Source organism: Falco biarmicus, chromosome 9 (assembly GCF_023638135.1).
Source record: "Falco biarmicus isolate bFalBia1 chromosome 9, bFalBia1.pri, whole genome shotgun sequence".
In the NCBI taxonomy this organism is placed as follows: domain Eukaryota; kingdom Metazoa; phylum Chordata; class Aves; order Falconiformes; family Falconidae; genus Falco; species Falco biarmicus.
This window is the reverse complement of record NC_079296.1, coordinates 10,758,754-10,763,353: the sequence shown is the minus strand read 5'-3', so window position 1 is coordinate 10,763,353 and position 4,600 is coordinate 10,758,754. Positions and strand designations below refer to the sequence as shown.

The window sequence follows — 4,600 nt, the reverse complement described above, 5'->3', positions numbered from 1 at the left end:
AAATTCTGTGCAGGTAAGACAAAGTCACTTCCTTATTGGAAAAGATTTTGTGAAAGATATTGTAAAAGAAATTAGAAAATAAACCATCCCATAACGTATATGCCATGTACAATTCAAAAGCTTTGAGTTTTTTGTTTTACTGGTCTCAGTTTTACCATCAATAAGTCTGTAATGAAACAAAAATACAATTTATTGTAGCAGATTCACTAGGATGTTATTAATTATCGAGGATATACTTCATTAGCGGCACTGCCAGCTAGAAGACTGATACTTTTTGAAAGGTGAGGTAAACCAGTGTATGTATTGCAGAAGAAGGCAAAACTTGGTGGCTTGAGTCAAAACAAAAATCCTCTACCCTGGCACCCCCAGCGGCCCGTCCCCATGCACTGCCCCATCCTACAGCAACCATGGAGATCACCTGAACCTCTGACATGGGATTTTTCAATTATTTTTAACATGCTGTATGTATACCAACAAGTCATCACTCTTAAAGATCACACTAAAATCTTGTAATTCACAAAATTCCTCAAAAGCAATAACCACAGACCAACTATTCAGAAATGTGAGGTGGGGGGTGGGGTGGGGTGGGGTGGGAGGTGGAACAGATCTTTCTGCTGGTTTTTGGTTTGGACCCTTTATATCAGAGTGAGACACTGCTGCCTGGCTTTGGTTAGTTATTGTGTTCCCAAAGCAGAAATTACTCACGCGTCCCTCACTCAAAGTATCATAGCTAATTTTGTTTTATTTACAGTCCATTTCTCATGTTTTCTCTCCTCTTGCCATCTGAGCCATCCATGATAACAAAGGAAAGCGGGTAAATGCAGGGAGCTGTAACTCAACTTGTGAGATAATTCAGCTAATCTGGTTTTACAGACTGTAAACGTTTCCTGGAAACTATCTGTTTACCATACGCCCCAAATCCTGTCAAATGGGCAAAATTAATGTGTTCAACAACAGTACAAAATCCAGGAAATAAAATTCAAATCCACTCCTGTTCATTAGCAAAAATTCTAGCTTCTAACAGCAAGGATTTTTTTTTCCTTAATGGTTTTTAGAAGTTCCTATGCTACGGTTCATTTATACTACAGGATTCTAAAATATTCTGAGCCTACTCAGATAGGATATGCATCCCTGTTTGATGGGGACCTGTATTACTGAATACATCAACTCATATCTTCATAATGGTGGGGATATTTTCTGAAACAGGCTCCAAAGAGGAAGAAAAAGATTTGTTTCTCAACTCTGCATTAGCAATTGCCGACCAGAGAATCAAAATGAACTGATTATGTCAAAGGCAAAAGGGAATATCATATAAAAGAAATAAAAATCAGTAAATTTCACACACACACACACACACTTTTTTCCCAAGGCTTGCAGGGCTTAGCCCCACAAGGAAAACCAATGTCCCAGAAAGTACAAGCCATGAATTTTTCAACAAAGCCACATTTTTTCTCTCTTTTTCTGGAAAGTACCAGTTTCACCAAAATGCATGTCAGCAGAAGTTGTTAAGACCAAGCTGGAATTTCTAGTCAAAACCACAGAAAGACCAAGACACTAACACAAAACATCCAGAGGACCTGGCTCTTCCCAGAGGCAGGAGGACGTGGCTGCAAAGCCCTGTGCCAGGTCCCCTCTGGCAAACGAGTGCCCCCAGCCCCAATGCCCGATGCTATGCTCCCCGTTACCACCACCACCAGCCTAACTGCTCACATCTCTGTCAGTGAATTGCAAGGAATTTATCATGGCTGATAGCATCCTGCTGGGATGCCCCTCTCCTTTTTCTGCAGAGTAGATGCCTCCTTGCTAATAACAGGTTACTGCTGAGAATCCGCAAAGCGCTAAGCAAGGAGCTGAGTGTGGAAGAGCAAAACTGGGAGCCACGGCTCCGGGTGGCGCAATAAAACTCTGCTGGAAGGGCTGGTGGTGTGAAACCTGCTGATTTCCCCCAGGGGAACCAGAATGCCTCAGCCCTGTATCAGAGGTCTAGTAAATGGGTTTCAGTTATTTGGTTATGGGTTTTGAAGGTGATGGGAGAAGCTCTGGAGAAAGTCCTGGGGAGCTGGAAATACTTGCAACACATAGGAATGATTTTCAACCCAGATTCAGCATCTACAGTCTGTAGTTGGTGTAGTCTTCTGGAAAAAGCCATTGCTGTGTAACTCCCCAAAGGAGGCAGTACCCACTCCTTCTGAATTTTGCAAAGCATCCCCTTGGAAGAGCACCTGGAACAGCATGTCAGCTAAGTGGCACCAAGAGTACTTGCCCTCCTTCACATACTTAATTTCCAGCTATGCCTCACTGTCTTCTTGACATCAGGATCTTACTCCTTTCTTAAAAACAAAGAAAACCCTGAAAAATGCATGCTAGGCTTTTGCTTTGCTATTTTCTTTCACCACACAGAAAGGCGCGAAGTGCAAGGTATTGACCAGAGCTTCCTCTTCCCCTTCCCTCGAGTACGTTTCTCTCTGGCACTGCCCTGCTTTGTGCCAGCTACAGTCTCTGCTGCCTTCCTCTCCGGCTGCTCGGGGAGCGTCACGCAGCTGACGTACCCTGTCTCAAAAATGGAGGCAGCCAGAAACTCTTTAGTAGAAGGGCAACGGGACACAGCTGCCTGCTTCCTCTTCTTGGGAGAAACTCTTGTGGGAGTTAAAGAAAGAAGAAAAATTTTTTTGTAAGTTGAAAAGAATGATCATTTAACTTGCCAGAGCTCAGGATGGATTTTGGCTGGGTTTTTCCAAGGACTCCAAATCAGTGAATGCACAACTTAGAAAATCACTGACATTTGAATAGCAGCTTGTTAAAAATACCATATTCCCAGGCATTCCCACCTCTGCCACTGAGTCAGTCTGGCTGTGCCTACACCCACCCAAGGGCAAGGTTTGTCTTGGGCATGGTGCTGGCATTGGGCAATGCCAGTGTTGAATGCTACTGGTACAACAACCCATGGGGGCGGGGGTCAGGGTGTGACACGTCCCATACCTGGCCATCCCAGGAAGGATTTGGGGACCAGTGATGCTGCTACAAGGCAGGCAGTGTGGCTGGCCAGGCTCGCCTCTAGGCAGGTGTTTTCCTGGCCCAAGTTAAGGCTCACTTTTCCTTCCCATCCCTTTACCAAGTCTTACACTGTATCCTGCTGCTTGTTTCAGTTTTTTTCTCAGACCATGCACTGACAGCATGGGACAGCAAAGCTGGACTCAGGATCCAGTCAAAATCCACATCCAGTGTGTAAATGCACCCTCTGCAAGCTCTGGCAAGTCAAATGCAACCATTTCAGGCTGTCTCCATTTTCACAAGCCCCACTTGAGGTGTATCCCTGCATCCCCCATTCTCCAAAAGCATTTGCACAAAATGAGCTATCATCTATGAAAAAACATTTGCCCCTATCCTGTGTGAGGTTTGTTTCCTGATCCACAATGAAACGTACCTAACATTACTTTAGCTCTGTATCATCAGATAGATGCTTCAAAATTACAGCAACGATGTCAAAAGAGAAACATAACAATGACAGATGCATTTGTAGAAGACACTTTAAAAGTCAAGTTTTCATTATTGCACAGGTATGAATGACCCCCATGGGATACAGCCCCTGAGATGAAAATGATGTAAGGCAGTTCACACAGCATCCCCGATCACAATCCAGATACTAGACTATGAAAACAGAACCAATCCAGCATGGCAGTTTAGATTTAAGATAATCCAGAGACATTTCAACCGTACATCACATATCAGATTATGCACTTCAACCACAAATAAAGATATGTCTTCCAAAGAACAAATCATAAGGAAAAGTTTCGTATAGAAAGAAGTTTAATTCTGCTACTGTCTGCTGGTTTTCTTAGGCTGAAAGTTTAATTGGAGTGCATTCCTCTGGTTAAAGTGTTGCCATTTAATTGTGATTTCTGATATTCAAAATATTTCAGTTTGCTTGAAATAATTTAATCTTACATGTAGGGTATCAGAAGCTGGGACTCAATACAATGAGATAGAAAGAATGGGTCAAAAAATCTAACCTTATGCTGGAAAATAATTATCTGTATCATATAATGGAAAGTCATTCAAATCGTCTTCTAATTATCTTCTAGAAAACATTAAGAACATTTAATCACAAGTCATAAGCAATCATAAGCACTAAGAAGACTCTCATCAGCTTCCCCTGGAACAACTGAATGTCCTAAACCTTGCAAACCACATTTATGCATTTATTCATATGCTTCATTACAAACATTACTTTTACTACTTTCCTTGCTCTTTGCTTTTCCTTTTTATTATGCAAAAGGAAAGGCACCACTCCCTTCACAGTCAGCAGGCATCCAGCACAGTTGCCCAGCTCGAGACCCATGTGGGTTGTTACTGTCCCTCACACGGAGACCCAGTCCCCCCAGCTGGTGCCCCAGCACCGTGCAAAGCCACCCCAGCTCAGGCTGCAGCCCAGTCTAGAAGAGCACCTTGCCTAGCTGGTTCTCAGCTGCCACACAAGCTCAGCACACTGTTTGTTTGTGGCAAGGCACTGATGAAGTCAAACAAACCGATCTGCATTAGTCAGGTCTGGACATACCAAGGCCATGGTGAGGAGGGGAAACCCCTAGAGCTGTGCCTTTCC

General features: G+C 43.4%; 1 long non-coding RNA gene across 1 annotated transcript in view; it reads right to left on the bottom strand.

The window, feature by feature from the left end:
• LOC130154685 (uncharacterized) overlaps positions 1-4,600 on the bottom strand; it is a 118,578-nt gene that overhangs the window by 48,367 nt on the left and 65,611 nt on the right. The gene's annotated exons all lie outside the window — the stretch shown is intronic.